This window comes from Ursus arctos, unplaced genomic scaffold (assembly GCF_023065955.2).
Source record: "Ursus arctos isolate Adak ecotype North America unplaced genomic scaffold, UrsArc2.0 scaffold_37, whole genome shotgun sequence".
Taxonomy (NCBI): domain Eukaryota; kingdom Metazoa; phylum Chordata; class Mammalia; order Carnivora; family Ursidae; genus Ursus; species Ursus arctos.
In genome coordinates, this window is record NW_026623053.1 from 12,253,397 (window position 1) to 12,271,034 (window position 17,638).

Sequence of the window (17,638 nt, forward strand, 5' to 3'; positions counted from 1 at the left end):
TGGGAGCTGTCTGAAATTATCCATTATCTAAGATGCCCCCAATTCTAGTCTATCCAATACCGTTAAATTAGCTAAGAGCATTTAGAATTAATGGTGGTAGAAGACTTCTTTAGGTTGTTACTGATGCACGAAAAGGGGACCTTAGGAATGAGAAAAGAAACTATTGCCCACTTTATCAAAAACGCACTAATCAAAATACACAGGGGAAAGCCTTGGAAACTTTATGGCCCTAAAGCCCCTCACTGTGCTGGGAAATCAGCATTGTCCTGAGGATTGACAGTCTCTCTCTTGACCAAGAAACCGTGGCTTTTCCACATTAGTGTCACAGGTGTCATAGCATGTCTGTTCTGGGTGACCACCAGGCAGTCTGATTAAAGTACGTGTCTAGTCCTGTTACCAACTCTTCAACATTAATTACTACAAACAAATTCAGGCTTACTCTTTTTGGGTTTTATACTTAAAGGCACAGCCTTGACCTCCAATGATGTTCCTAATTTTTATTCTGGGCTTCATTTGCAACAAAATTGGTTTAGGTAACCTCCCGTGGGTGAAAAGCTAATGCATTCTAGTTGAACAAAGATTGAGGAGCCAGGCAAAATACCTTAGTTTTCATTCAGTTCAGTTACCGCCTAATGCACTTGAAGGCCAAATAATTTTAACCCCCCCCCACTTAATTATCTTAACTTTCCCATCTGTAAAATTAGAATCAATACTCTGATAGATTTATAGCTAGTCTGAGGGCTTGTAAGATTCTCAGAAACATCAGGATAACTGACCCTTGCTCTAATTCTGCAGCTCTGGGACCAGAAAGGTCCTAGACCACACCGTGCCAGCCTAGGGAGAATAAATACGTTAAAAGAAGGTGTGGTGCTTGCTTCAGCACATATACTAAAATTGGAATAATTCAGAGATGAGCATGGCCTCTGTGCAAGGACATGCAAATTTGCAAAATGTTCCATATTTTTAAAACTGGAAAGAACGAAATAAGAAGGTATGTTGATGCTTATTTTATGCCAGTCTCTATGTCATCTTGTGTAACACCAAGATTGATGATCTGATCATAAAGATCCAGCTGCGCTTGGGGTGGAGGCGGATTCTGCCTGCTTCTCAGTGACACTGTCTGCAAGTCCCAAGGTGCTCCTCACTCATTCAGACTTAATCCAATACAATGACATCGAAGCCCTCTCCAGAAGACCCACAGGCTTACACACCGTGCCTGTCACTGGAGAACACTGTTCATCTTTTTACTGTGTAGCACGTTCTCCCTGCATTAGTTGGATACACACAGCTTGACTCATTTCCTAGGTACTCTCTGTGTCTGGCCTCTGTATCAATCCGCACCTACAGTTGATACTCATCAACCTGGTGGTAACATGGGTTCAGATATGCTTCAGACATATAGAAAGTATTTCACAAATACGAGTGATTACTGCCAACTATCTAAAAGCTGAATTTTTATCTTTAATTTCTTTTCTATAATAAATAGATATAATATAGTATTTGCAATAGGCTCAAATTCAGACTTGACTGCTACTTATCAGTTTTGCATCTTTAGAGAGGTCACAATCTCTCAGAACCTGAGTATCTTCATCTGAAAGTGGAAATTCAATAAGAGTATTATCTACCTCATAAGGTTGTCATGAGGGCAAAAGCCTAGTGCTGTGCCAGTACACTGAAGGTGCTCAGATTTGAATGTGAAATCAGTAACCCAAAATTTGAGAGAAGTAAATGAATTTAAAAGTTCTATATCAGAATACTTTATGCTGAAAATAATAGAAAATTGAACTCACACTGCCTTAAATAATAATGGGAATTCATTGGCACCTGTACCTCAAAGTCCATAAGCAACGTAAGCCTCAGGCATTATGCACATGAGATCCAGCTAGACCTCTCTGCAGCTCTACTCACTCTGCTTACTCCATCTGTTTCCTCTCCTTCAGGCTGTCATCTCCGTTGCAAGAGGCCTGCCAGCAGCTACCAGTGCAAAGCACTTTCTCCTTAACATCCGGGGAAGAGAGAACGTGACGTCTCTCAATGACCAGGAGTCCCAGCTTTGGAGACCCATGAACTGCCATTGTGCACAGGTGAATGCCATGCACTGGTGTGTAAAACTGGGGAGACTCAGTAGACAGGTGTTATGCATGGGGAAAGGCAATATGAATGTCACACAGACAACCACAATGTCCATTATAGTAACACAATAAATGCTTAGTGGGTGACGATACATTTCAAAGTTGTTGTTGTTTTAAGGAAATAAAACACCTGTGAAGAAACATTGAATTCTGAGCCTTCTAGGATCCTAATGAGTCAGATGGCAGGGAGTAAGAGTGGGGAAGGAGCTGACAAGGACTCTGTACAACAGAAATCCCAAGGTGTAAGCTTGCTCAGAAAGAAGTCTACTGTCCCCTAGGGGCACCCAGAGCTGAGCACCACTTATTTCAAGGCTGCTCTGAAGTCCCAGAGGTGAGAATCATGGCACAGTCCTTCCCTCCAACTCCTACAGATCTGAAATCAACTGGAGAAGCAGAAGGAGAATTTCCTAATGCTGGGGAAGTTTGTGTGTGTGTGTGTGTGTGTGTGTGTGTGTGTGTGTGTGTGTGTGTGTTTAAGATTTATTTATTTATGAGAGAGAGAGCTGGGGAGGGACAGAGGGAGAGAGAAAATCCTCAAGCAGACTCTTTACTGAGCATGGAGCCCGACGCAGGGCTCAATCCTAGGCCCCAAGATCATGACCCCAGTGGAAACCAAGAGTCAGATGCTTAACCAACCAAGCCAACCAGGCATCCCTGCTGGGAAAGTTTAAAATGAGAAAAGTTCCTCTTCTGAGTCTTCCATGGGAAATTCACAAACACTCCCACCTCTGCTAGAAACGCAAAAACACTGACACCAATGCCATCTCTTAGAAAAAGAGTAAAAGCCCCAGGATGAACCTTTTACAATGATTTCCTTTGCCTAAATAAAGCATTTGATTGGGTCTTGGGGCTCAGTTGATTGTAAGGAACTGAAATCCCCTCCAAGTACTTAAGCAAAAATGGAATTTATTGGATGAATACCAAGTATCTCCCAGCCAGGAAGTACAACTGGCCTCAAAAGGGAATAGGGGCCCCTGGCTGGTTTGGTTGGTGGAGCATGTGACTCTTGATCTCAGGGTTGTGGGTTTGAGCCTCATGTCAGGTGTAAAGATTGCCTAAAAATAAAATTTAAAAAAAGGGCGGGTGATGAATTCACTTGACCAGGAAGTGAATGCCCATTTGCTTTACTCTTCTCTCTGCCATGACCAACTTACCTGGCTTAACTTGCCCATGGGTCAGCGTTGGCTTTATACATTCCTTATTCAAGAGCCACTGCTGCAATGCTAAGTAGTTCCTGTAAGCCAGTTTCAAATTTCTGGGAGAAAGAGCCCACTGTTACATCTAAGTTCAGGTGTCTGTCCTTCACCAATCAACGGGGTCATCCAGTAAGGTCTGCTGCATGCCAGGAGGGGGATTATCAGCGAGCTTTGAGAGGGGAGTGAGCAGGAAGGTCAAAATGACCAATATGCATGTGTTAGACATGTCACTCCTTTTGTCTTCTATCGAAGTACAGTCAGTGTTACATGATTTCATAAAAACATCAGAAACAAGTAGAGGAACACAGACTAAGTCTAGATAACTACTCTCTCAGCTTGGCCCATTCTATCTTTGTATGTACTCTTTATACAGCATAATTTCTTACTGCTGCATTTTTCCCACCTGCCAAATAAAGATAATCATACTTGTCCTTATAACTCATAGGATTATAGAGAGGATAAAGAAATAATTGATATGAAAATACTTTAAAACATTAAAATCATGTTATTTATATTCTGCACACTATAAAGCATCTCTTCTAAATTCCAAAACCCTACTGCTTCTAAGCACATACTTACAAGTACAAGGATTGTTGGCCAAATAAGCCATTTTGTGTTACTCCCCCTAGGTAGACACACATTTTATGTCTTCCACATAACTATGTGGTTCAATGTTTTATAGATACACGGTTACACGGCATACATACTTGGCAGACAAGTGGTAGGAGAGCGGAAGAGATTACAGAAAGGCAGAAAAGTAAAAACAAAAGCAAAAAATAGCAACAGGGTAAAAACAATAAAGAAACATCACCCCCCAAAAAACAAAAATAGATACGATAACAGTCTGTAGTGATATCGTTCCTTGTCCACTAAAAACAAAAAGAATGGAAATAGGCCGCAAATGAGGAATTTAGATTCAATATGAGAGGAATTCCCAGGAGTAAGGGCTGCTAAGCATTCCCTACAAACAAAAGCATGGGGTTACTCCCTCCCATGCACTGGATGATGCATTCTTTGCAGAATTTTGTTGCATTCACCTTTGTTTCCCAGCAGCCAGCATGGCACCTGCCACCGTAGGCGCTCAGTCCATATTGTTGAGGATGTGAATGTTCAGAGATGGAGAAGGAGCCACTTTGTCTCTTCTCTGAGTATGAACCTCATTTTGATCTTGATTCAGCAACCAATCCATTTATAAACAAAATTAGTAAGACAATTGAAGCAATGTACACTGTAAGTGGCTATGACATTAAGGAGTTAATAATTCTTTAGGTATGATAATCCTAATGTGGTTATGTTTAAAAAGAGAGTCCTTACCTTAGAGAAATACTTTAAAGACTAAAGATTATAATATCTGGGATTATTTCAAAAGAATCAGGGGTAAGGGCATGAAAGAAACAAAAATGGCCATAAATTGATCATTGTTCACGCTGGGTAACAGATAAAAAAAAAGTGTTCACTATAATATTGTGTCTACTTTTTGCACATGTTTGAAATTTTCCATAACAAGTATCTTTTTAAAAAAGGAAAGAAATGTAAAACACAAAATGCAACTCATGGACTTAAGGCATAATCTGAATTAGCGTTGGTCATGTAACAGCTTTTATTACAATTATAACACTGTTGGTCATAAATAGCTCAATCTAAAAACAGCTAAAACTTGTGCTTTTCTTCTGCCATCCATAAAAATGATTTTCAGTACCAATTACGTTTCAAATAATTGTGGCTTTTCAGGGTAATATAAAGCTCAGCAAATCTCATTGCTATGTTTGTCATACTTGGTACAGCATTCCTATTAAAGATGTTCTTTAGTGTGAAATGTTGGCTAAGCAATTTAAATAAATTTTATTTTAAAATTTCTAAAGATATTGGCCAAATCTTCAATCACACTTTCTGCTTTCAAAGGTTGAAGAAATTGTCAAATGAAAGCATTTCTATATATTCTTTAAAACTGTTGTGGTTGAAGACAATGGCCTTTACATTGCCTACAGCTCTTTACAGATGTTCCAAATCAGCATTCTTTTTATAACTCAGTTTCAAAAAAAAAAAGTGTGTGTGTGTGTGTGTGTGTGTATATATATATATATATATATATATATATATATATATATATATATACATACATACACATACATACATATCCTGAGGAGGATAAATCCTTTTAATCATTCAATAACTAGTATTTTATATATAAATATATATATATATATATATATATAAAATTTTATTTTATTTTATTGTCTAGCCTTCCAGGAAACTCAAAGCTAAATTCAAATATTCCTTGCTTTTTTTTATGTGTCTCCCTTTCCTCTTATGTGGTTTAAATATTTAGTAATACTTATGAGTCACTTACTATAAAACTGTATCCTTTAGAATTAGTAATAACTTAAGTCATTGATGCATATTTTATCTACATTTTAGCACTTTCCAAATTAGTATGCATCTTATAATCACTACAGTTTTCCCAGAAGTTTTTTCTTATTTAAAATTACATTAATAATGATGAGTCATATTTTATTGCAGCCCAGATTTGCACAATATTAAAACGTCTTCAACAATTATTCTGTAACATGAAAATACTATCATAGCAGAGCAGTAAAAACTAGGGATGAAATTAAGTCTTATTAAATACTTCGATTCATATATGCCATATTTCAAGGAACTGTCTCTCATGCCTGACTTTTTAAAATTAATGTGTAATAAGGGAGAGGAGGATGGCAGCTGAGTAGAAGGATCCTAGGCTCACCTTATCCCAAGAATACAACTCGGTAACCATCAAATAATCCTAAATATCCCAGAAATTGACCTGAAGACTGGCAGAACAAACTCCACAACTAAAGGTAGAGAAGAGGCCACATCAAAGAAGGTAGGAAGTGTGGAAACATGATTTGGGAGAGAAGTAGATCCTGGCGCTGCTGTGGAGAGGGAGCTGTGGTTGCAGAAAGGGATGAGAAACAGACTAGCACACCAGGAAGTGCATGGGGAAGATGACTCCTGATCGCAATTGGCTTAGAAAGCAAGAGAGGCTGAATTTCGTGAAGTCTTGCAACCAGTAGGGCTTAAAGCCTGGAGTTCTAAAGGTCAGTGGGCTCTGCTCTGGGAGAGCCTGGAGGCATTGGGGCTTCTCTTGGAGTGAAGACAAGGCAAACAGCCTGCAGGCATACAACGTGAAAACAGCAATCTGAAGAGTGCCTGGGGCACATAGTGGAGAGGTTACTTGCTCTTCTTGAGGCATGTCCCAGAGAGGCAGCATTCACAGAGCGACCCTTCTGGGAACAAAGGAACTGGCCAGTGCCATTTCCCTCACCCACCCCTCAGCATAAGCACAGGGCCACCTGTGGGAACAAGTCCAACACTCGCTACCTAACTTGCTTACACCAAGACCCGCCCCCTGTGTTCTGGTGCAACTGCCCCTCCCAGTCATGCTTACCTCAGTCCTAGTGCACCAGGCCTCCTCCCCCAGAAGACCGGCCCAAGCCACTGCTTACAGCATGTCTCCCAATACGGGAGTTTTTCAGAGTCTCAATTCTGGCAGTGGTGACAACAGGTCTCATTTCACAAGCAGACCGGAGCATACCTAGTTAAAACACGCCACATTCAGGCCAGGGACCAAACACTGCCCCCAAAAAGCAAAGAGAGTCTCTGCAGATGACTGGCCTAAAGGATAAGCATAGCAGAGGGCACACAGCACACACTGGAGACTGCAGGAAGCGTCAGGCCCTGGGGAACAGGGGACACTATACTATAAGGCACTATAGGACCTCTTCTTCATAAATCCATTACCCTCAATAACAGGATATGTAGCTGACTTTCCAAAAACACAGAAACAGGCACAGAGACTTAGACAAAATGAGAAGACACAGAAATTTGTCCCAAGTGAAAGAAAAGGACAAGGCCACAGCCAAAGATCTAAGTGAAACAGATATAAGTAACATGGCTTGCAGCCAAAAATACTCAATCCAGCAAGGCTATCATTTAGAATAAAAGGAAAGATAAAGAGTTTCCCAGACAAACACTAAAAGAGTTCACAACCACCAAATCAGCCCTACAAGAAATATTAAAGAGGACAATTTGAGTGGAAAAGAAAGACCAAAAATGACAGTATGAAAGTGGGAAACATGAAAGTAGTAAAAATGAATATTTCTGTAAAAAAGCAGTCAAGGAACTCACAAAATAAAAGGATTTAAATATGAACACCATATACCTAAAACACAGGGAGGGGTAAATGATGGGTTTAAACTTAAACAATCATCAGCTTAATATAGACTGCTATATGCAGATGTTATACACAAACCTAATGGTAACCACAAATCAAAAACTGCTACTATGAAAGAATGAAGAGAAAGAAATCCAAATATATCACTAAAGAAAACAAGAAAAGCATGAAAAAGAAAAAGACAAGAAAGGATCAGAGAAGGACTACAAAAACAACCACAAAACAAGTAACAAAATGGTAATAAATACATATCTACCAGTAATTACATTGAATGTAAATGGATGAAACATTCCAATCAAAAGACAGGTGACAGAATGAATAAAAGACCAAGATACACCTATATGCTGCCTACAAAAGACTCATTTCAGACTTAAAGGCACCAGCAGATCGAAAGTGAGGGGACAGAGAAATATTTATCACACAAATGGATGTCAAAAGAAAGCCGGAGTAGCAATACTTAAAACAGACAAACTAGACTTTAAAACAAAGACTGTAACAAGAGGCAAAGAAGGGCACTATATCATAATAAAGGGGACAATCCAACAAGAAGGTATAATAATTATAAATATTTGTGCACCCAATGTGGGAGCACCCAAATACATAAAACAATTAACAAACATAAAGGAACTAATCAATAATAATACAGTAATAGTAGAGTATTTTAATACCCCCCCCATTTACATCAATGGACAAATAATCTAAACAGAAAATCCGCAAGGAAACAATGGCTTTTAATGACAAACTGGATCAGATGAATTTAAAAGATATATTCAGAACATTCCATGCTAAAATAACAGAATACACATCCTTTTCAAGTGCACATGGAACATTCTCCAGAATAGATCACATATTAGGACACAAAACAAGCTTCAAAAAATTTTAGAAGGTGGAAGTTATACCATGCATCTTTTCTGGACACAACACTATGAAACCAGATTTTCAGAAGTCAACCACAAGAAAAAGTCTGGAAAGATCACAAATACATGGAGGTTAAATAACATTCTACTGAACAATGAATGGATCAGCCAGGATATAAGAGAAAAAATAAAGGAGTACACTGAAACAAATGAAAATGAAATCACAATGGTCCAAAACCTATGGGATGTAGCAAAAGTGGTTCTAAGAGGAAAGTATATAGCAATACAAGCCTACCTCAAGAAGCAAGAAAAATCTCAAATAAACAACCTAACCATTCAACTAAAGGAGCTAGAAAAAGAACAACAAATGAAGACTAAAAACAGCAGAAGGAAGGAAATAATAAATATCAGAGCAGAAATAAATGATATAGAAATTTTAAAAAACAATATAACAGATCAATGAAACCAGGAACTGGTTCTTAGAAAACTCAATAATATTGATAAGCCTCCAGCCAGACTCATCAAGGGAAAAAAAAAAAAAGAAAAGAAAAGAAAGGACCTAAATTTAAAAAATCACAAATAAGAGAGGAGAAATAACAGCCAACACCACAGAAATACAATTATAAAAGAATATTATGAAAAATTACATGCCAACAAATTAGACAATCTGGAAGAAAGGATAATTTTTTAGAAATATATAAACTACCAAAATTGAAACAGGAAGACAGAAAATTTGAACAGACATAACCAGCAAAGAATAAGTAATAAAAAATCTCTCAACAAACAAAAGTCTAGGGCCAGATGGCTTCACAGGTGAATTTTACCAAACATTTAAAGAAGAGATAATACCTAGTCTTCTCAAATTATTCCAAAAATAGAAATGAAAGAAAAACTTCCAAACTCATTATATGAGGCCAGCATTACTCTGATTCCAAAACCAGACAAAGATTCCACTAAAAAAGAGAACTACAAGTCAATATCTCTGATGAACATGGATGCAAAAATTCTCAATAAAATACTAGCAAAAAGAATCCAACAGTACGTTAAGAGTCATTCACCATGATCAAGTGGGATTTATTCCTGGGCTGCAAGGGTGGTTCAATATTCACAAATCAATCAATGTGAAACACCACATTAATAAAAGAAAGGATAAGAACCATATGATCCTCTCAAAAGATGCAGAAAAAGCACTTAACGAAGAACACCATTCATTCATGATAAAAACCCTCCACAATGTAGGGAATGAGGGAACACACCTCAACAAAATGAAGATGATATGTGAAAAACCACAACTAATATCATCCTCAATAGGGGAAAAAAGAACTTTTCCTCTATGGTCAGGAATAAGACAGGGATGTCCACTCTCACCACTATTATTCAACATAGTACTAGAAGTGTTAGCCTCGGACATCAGATAACAAAAAGAAATAAAAAGCATTCAAATCGGCAAGGAAGAAGTCAAACTTTCACTATTTGCAAATAACATGATACTCTATACAGAAAACCCAAAAGACTCCATCAAAAAATTGCTAGAGCTGATACACGATTTCAGTTAAGTCATAGGACACAAAATGAATGTACAGAAATCTGTTGCATTTCTATACACCGATAATGAAGCAGAAGGAGAAATCAAGGAATCAGTCCCATTTACAACTGCATCAAAAACCATAAGGTAGCTAGGAGTAAACCTAACCAAAGAGGTAAAAGATCTGTATTCTGAAAACTATAAAGCACTGATGTAAGAAATTGAAGATGACAGAAAGAAATGGAAAAACTTCTTGCTCATGGATTGGAAGAAAATTCTGGACTTCAAGTTATATTACAAAGCTGTACTGATCAAACCAGTATGGTACTGGCACAAAAACAGAAACATAGATCTATGGAACAGAATAGAAAATTCATAAATAAAACCACAACTTTATGGTCAACTAACCTTCGACAAAGCAGGAAAGAATATCAAATGGGAAAAGGACAGTCTCTCCAACAAATGGTGTTAGGAAAACTGGACAGCAACATGCAAAGAATGAAACTGAACTACTTTCTTTTACCACACACAAAAACATTTCAAAATGGATAAAAGACCTAAATATGAGACCTGAAACCATAAAAATCTTAGAAGAGAACATAGGCAATATCCTCCTTGACAAAGGCTGTGGCAAATTTTTCTAGATAGGTCCCCTGAGGCAAGGGAAACAAAAGCAAAAATAAACTACTGGGACTACATCACAATAAAAAGTTTCTGCATAATGAAGGAAACAATTAACAAAATTAAAAGGAATGGGAGAAGATACTTGCAAATGACATATCCAGTAAGGGGTTAGTATCCAAAATATATAAAAAACTTATACAACTCAACACAAAAAAAACCCTACAAATAATCCAATTTAAAAATGGGCGGAAGACATGGACAGACACTTCTCCAAAGAAGACATACACATGGCCAACAGACACATGGAAAGATGCTCAACATCACTCATCATCAGGGAAATGCAAATTAAAACTACTGTGAGATACCACCTCATACCTGTCACAATGGCTAAAATTAACAACACAAGAAACAAGTGTTGGTGAGTATGTGGAGGAAGGGTAACACTCACACACTGTTGGCAGGAATGCAACTGGCGCAGCCATTCTGGAAAACAGTATGGAGGTTCTTCAAAAAGTTAAAAATAGACCTACACTATGATCTAACAATCACAGCACCAAGTATTTATACAAAGGATACAAAAACAACAATTTGAAGGGATATATGCACCCTGATGTTTATAGCAGCAGTATCTACAACAGCCAAATTATGGAAAGAGCCCAAATGTCCACCAACTGATGAATAGATAAAGAAGATGTGGGGGGGGGGTGCAGTGGAATATTACTCAATCATCAAAAAGAATGAAATCTTGTCATTTGCAATGATGTGGATGGAGCTCAAGAGTATAATGCTAAGCAAAATAAGTCAGTAAGAGAAAGACAAATACCCTATGATTTCACTCAGATATGGAATTTAAGAAATAAAACAAAGGAGCAAAGGTAAAAAGAGAGAGCAACAAACCAAGAAATAGACTCTTAACTATAGAGAACAAACTAATGGTGGGGGGGGGGGTTGAAATAGGTAATAAGGATTAAGGAGTGCACTTGTGATAAGCACCAGTTGATAAAATAAAAACTTTTTTTAAAAAAGTATATAATCCTGGGGCGCCTGGGTGTCACAGTGGTTAAGTGTCTGCCTTTGGCTCAGGGCATGATCCCGGCGTTATGGGATCGAGCCCCACATCAGGCTCCTCCGCTATGAGCCTGCTTCTTCCTCTCCCACTCCCCCTGCTTGTGTTCCCTCTCTCGCTGGCTGTCTCTATCTCTGTCGAATAAATAAATAAAATCTTTAAAAAAAGAAAAGTATATAATCTTAGCAAAAAACAATAAATAAGCATTTATCAAGCTAAAAAATAAAACAAAATAAAAATTAAGGTGTAATAAAGGAATTGACTTTCACTGTATATAATTATTTGGAAACTTTTTTTTTTTTAAGATTTTATTTATTTATTTGACAGAGAGAGAGAAAGCCAGCGAGAGAGGGAACACAAGCAGGGGGAGTGGGAGAGGAAGAAGTAGGCTCTTAGCAGAGGAGCCTGATGCGGGGCTCGATCCCAGAACGCTGGGATCACACCCCGAGTCGAAGGCAGATGCTTAACGACTGAGACACCCAGGCACCCCTATTTGGAAACATTTTGTTTTTAGCTTACACTCTTTGTTCCAGTAGAAAATATTATGTGAGCTTCACATTTGAGCAACAGTGTCAGTGTATAATTCCCCAGGACCACAGGTGGAGATATATTTCAGATCTAATGGCTGAACAAGCCATTAGATCAATGACTTCAAACAACCATTACTGTCACTATCATTTGACCACCCCACTGCAAATCAACCACATCTCCTGGGAAACAGTAGAATGAATAATCCCACTGTATGTATATGAGAAAATGGACCTCTGGAGGCAAAGGTTTGGGATCATCACTAATGCCCGTCTATCTTAAAAGCTAACTGAATCACATTAGGCTTTTGCTCCATATGGATATATTTTAGAAATTACTGTTTGACCTGAATGTTAAGAATATGAGCAAAATCTGCTATCTTTGTGTTTGGAATACATGATAATATTTTATAATTATCTTGTTATGCTAACCTATGGGTTATGTGTTTCTCTTGGATTTACCAATTTCATAGCAGATCTCAGAGGTCACACACCAGCCACTCCAGTCAGAGATTTATTTCTTCTTTTTCCATTTTCTTCTAGCCTTTGTCACTTCCATGACCTTTGGCTCTCCTTGTGGATTTACTTAGCTATTATGAGGGAAAACACAGTATAATCTGGTGGTTAAGGGCATTGGCTTTAGAGAACAAATTTGAACCCTGGCTCTGCACTCTAGCTGTGTGATTTGGGACATGTCTTATAATCAGTCCGGACATAAGTATCTTCATTTATAAAATTAGGATGGTATCCACCTTGCAGGTATGTTGCAAAAATTCTTATGGGGACACGTATAAAGAGCTTAACACAGTGCCAGGATCACTACTATTATTAGCATTTTTATTACACCCTTGCCAAGAGCCAAATGGGTAACTTTCTGGCCCCCATCTTGCAGTAAAAAAGAGTAAGTCATCAGCAGAGAGCTGCCAGGATTGGAAGCTATGAAGCATCCTTTATACTGGTGACAGAGTTTCTACCTGTACTCCAAAGCATTGTGTAAGTCGCTGGGAATATAGAGAAGCATATGGAATAGTCTCAGCCTTGAAGAAGCTTACATCCTTTTGGAGAAGAATTACCACAAATAAAAAAAAAAAAACAAGGAGTAAATAAATAAATAGGGGAGAAGAGACTAACATCCCTTGCAGAAGAATTCCCAATAAGTTATGTAGCTGCTCTGCCCTCAAGGAGGTTGAACATAACTCCCCACTCCTTAAGTGTGGGCTGCACATTGTGACATCCTTCCAAAGAGGACAGCATAGAAAGAGGGTATAAAAGAGTAACTTTACAGTAGAAAACCTGACAAACACCACCTCGGCCACATGACCAAGGTCAAAGCTAACAGTAATAACTCATGTTGATAGGATATACACACTTGATATGATGTGATGAAAACGTTACTTCACCTCTCTGGCCCTCCCCAAAAAACCATACCCCCAATCTAATGGTGAGAAAAACATCAGACAAATCCCCACTGAGGGACACTGTACAAAATATCTGACCAGTACTCTTCACAATTGTCAAGGTCATAAAAATAAGGAAAATCTGAGAAAGCTTCACAGCCAAGAGGAGTCTAAGCAAATACGTGCTGATTAAATGTAATGTAGTATCCTGGATAGGATCCTGGAACAGACGGACATTAGGTAAAAACTAAGGAAATCTGAATAAAGTTTGGGCTTTAGTCAATCATAATATGTCATTATTGGTTCATTAACTGTGACAACTATACCATACTAATACAAGATGTTACTAATAGGGGAAATTGGGTGGGGGATAATAAGAACTCTGTATTATTGATTTTTCTGTAAGCCTAAAACAATTCTAAAATACAAAGATTTTAAAAATCAGTACAAGAGGGGGGCAGCTGACTGGTCTGTAGAGCATGAGACTCTTGATCTCCGGGTGGTGAGTTCAAGCCCCACCTTGGGCATGGACCCTACTTTAAAAAATAACAGTAAAATATAAATATAAATATATCATATATATGATATATATCTATATGATATATATATGATATATATCTATATGATATATATATGATATATATCTATATGATATATATATGATATATATCACTATAAGGGATAAAATAGAATGTGATGATTCATTCATTCAACAAATATTTCTTGAGTATCCATTATGTGTTAGACACTGCATTGGGAACTAGGGGTACAGCAATCAAAGAGAGATCAAAGAGAGGAAGATCCTTGATCTTGAGAAGCTTACATGGGATATATGCTGGGCTTATAGAACGAATTTATGTTCCTTGTCACAGCTTTCCTCGCTCAGGAGGGAAGTCTCAGTGGCACTTCAGTGGCCAATATGACCTCTATTTTTTTCTTGTTAAATAGGGCCAAATGTGATCCAGTCCATAATTTAGCAGTGAGAGGTGACTAGAAAGAGAACTTGCATAAGAAAGGATGGGTCCTAGGATTGCTGAGGGGCAGCTGAGAACTAGCTGGCATAGCCAGTGTTTCCTAAGGCCTCCCAAACCACAGAAAAATGGCATAACCCTCAAAGTCAATATATGCCCAGGGAGCATTTGCCCAATCACAGAAGTGGCCAGTGGCAGGTCCTTTCCAATCACTTGGTCTAATACCCCTTAACTTTATAGGAAAGGAAACTGAATTCCAAAAAGAGAAAGTGATTTCTAGTGGTCATAGGGTTATCAGGATCAACTTTTGTCTTCTCCAAGTTTTTATTTAAATTCCAGTTAGTTAACATACAATATAATATTAGTTTCAGGTATAGAATTTAGTGTGAATCAACTCTTTGATTTTTCACTCCTCAGAAGCTATGGACATTTATTACTTTGCTAGAAATCATCAAAAACCAAAAGGCTAGATGTACTTGCTTAGTATTAGACATAAACAAAAACAATCAGGAAAACTAGATCTAGAAAAAACATCAATGTGGTAAAATAACATAGATGATGAGAGTTTTCAAACTGATTATGGTCTATAACCAAACATAGGAGCCTATGGGATACTGCAGGATAAACGTACACTTCCCTAAAGGGAAGAAATTCATTTTAAGGTCACTGTAACAGAAATAAAAACAAGTTACCATGTATTGCATTAGCTAAATAAGTTTACAAGGGAGCTAAATGAGTATAGGGGGTGGGACAGGATTGATACTCCTTTTGAAGATAAAAATAAAAGACCAACAACAAAAACATAAAAACTTCCAGGTAACACTGGATTCATACTTAGGTAAAAACAGAACAGAGGGGGGACCTGTAAACTAAGAGCTTATCCATACAGGTAATGAGCCAAATCTAATCAGATAACCATACCATTCTTGAGAAACTCTTTTGAGCTGTCAGCAGCATCCTGAAGCCTAAAGATGCCCCATAAGGTATTAGTTTTAGAGGTAGTTCACTCCCTTAACAAGGCCAGCCCATTCTACACAAAGTTAGAAATGTGACCAGACAGCACACTTGGGAAAAATTACTTTTGAAATTGAGTTTTCAACTCTTCTGTTAAGGATTGTCTTTCAGCAACCATCAGGCCAGAAGATGCTTCCATGTTTTCAACTCTTCTGTTAAGGATTGTCTTTCAGCAACCATCAGGCCAGAAGATGCTTCCATGTTTTATCTGGGAAACACAATAGGTATATTTTTGATGGAATTTTAATGAAAAGATAATGAAAAAAAGAATGAAAAACTAGAATTATTAGCGTAACCTCTAACATTGAGGTAAGTATTATGTACCTTGGGCAGCCCATTAGAATCACCTGGGAGCTTTAAAAAATTCTAATACCCTGGTCCCAGGGTTGGTTCCAGACCAATTACATAGAATCTCTGGGATGGGACTCAGGCTTCAGTACTTTTTAAAGCTCCCCAGGTGATTCCATTGTGAGTCCCAGTTAGGAATCCACTGCTTTGAAGGGAGTTAGTCTAAATATTGAATATCAAATAGTCTTAATTAAAGCAGGGAAAACTAACCAGGCATCCCAGGAGTACAATAACCGGAAATGTCACCCAACTGAATACGAAACTGTAATTTCAACAATTTGTCTTTTTAAGTCAAACATACCCAGATTTCTTTGGCTTTTCCTCTCCCACAGCAGAGAAAACTACCTCTTAAGTTCAGATACTTTTTCCTTAATATACTTCTGGTAAGCATGAGGTACAAACTAAGTGAGGATGAGAAATCTCATCCCCACTCCCTCACCCTCCTTGGTTGGTCTTTCAGACCAGAAAAATAAGAATAACTTCTCTTAAAGGTTTCAAAACAAAATAATTAAGATTGTATCTTTGGGCAAACAACTATGAAACTCAATGAGGTATTTCCTTTATTTTTTAGTAGTCACAGACTCAGGGTCAATCATGGAAATAGCTGCATAGTTTTGACTGGGCCAAATTGTTCAGTGAAATTACATCACTGGAGGGTTGTGCCCTGTGGGAGTCCTGAATAGCATGCACCCCTCTGGTCATTTGGGCACCTGCCTGCTGAGCAGTGGAGTGGTAGCTTTTTTCCACGATGCTTCCCTCATTAGGTAGCATCATGACAATTGGGAGATTATCCAACACTGATTGAGGACACTCAATAAGCAATAATGAAAAAGACAGCTTTAATAGTCCTGAAGGCTTGAAATTTCTCCCAAGAAAAATATCAGGGGGTGGTGGCTAGATTACTGGGTTTCTAAGAAAAGGGTAACTCTCTACCATGGAAAAGATTGAATCTTTTAAAGCAGCCATGAAAATAAGAATAAAAAGCCTTCCAGCCAACAGATGTTATTTAATGAGTCTCTTTCTCTCCAGAAGATATTCAAATAGTAAAGGTAATGAAATCAGCACTCCCCAGTTGCCTGGTACAAATACTCATTCCAGATGAAGAGAATAGTTATAAAATCACTACAATATTTGTCTTCCAGGTGATGGTGGTATGTTTCTTTCCTAATACAAAATGTGTGAGAATACTACTAAGCAATAAAAAGGAAGAACACATACATGTTACAACATGGATAAGCCTCAAAAACATTATGCCCAGTAAAAGAAGCTGTATCATTCCACTTATAGAAAATGTTCACAAAAGGCAAATGTATAGACAGGAAGCAAATCAGTGTTGCCTAGGGTTGAGGGTGGGAGAGGGAACTGTCAATGATGAGAAGGGATCCTTTTGGGAGTAATGGAAATGTTCTAAAACTGGATTGTGGAGATGGTTGCACAACTCTGTAAACTCACTAAAAATCATGCATTTTACACTTAAAAGGGATGGATTTTATGGCATATACATTACTGGTTATTCTTTGCACCAAAATAAAATGCTATTCTTGGGACTAAGTAAAACTACTAGGGAAACAAAACAAAACAAAACAAAACAGCATCCTGCCACCTCTCCTGGGTCTGGAGGTGGTTCCTAGGCTGCCATGGAGGTCACTTGTCTGTCACACTCCCTGTGAATTCCGCTCTTTCTCCCATTTCCACCTGTTAAAAGTTACCACGATGGGGGAGGACACATCACCAAATCGGAGATTCTGTGCAATCACAACAGACCACA

At 38.0% G+C, this 17,638-nt stretch overlaps 1 pseudogene; it reads left to right on the forward strand.

Annotated features, from left to right (window-relative positions):
* The first annotated feature begins 867 nt into the window (after nucleotides 1–867).
* Nucleotides 868–965, forward strand: LOC113266234 (U6 spliceosomal RNA; annotated as a pseudogene).
* The last annotated feature ends 16,673 nt before the right edge of the window (nucleotides 966–17,638 follow it).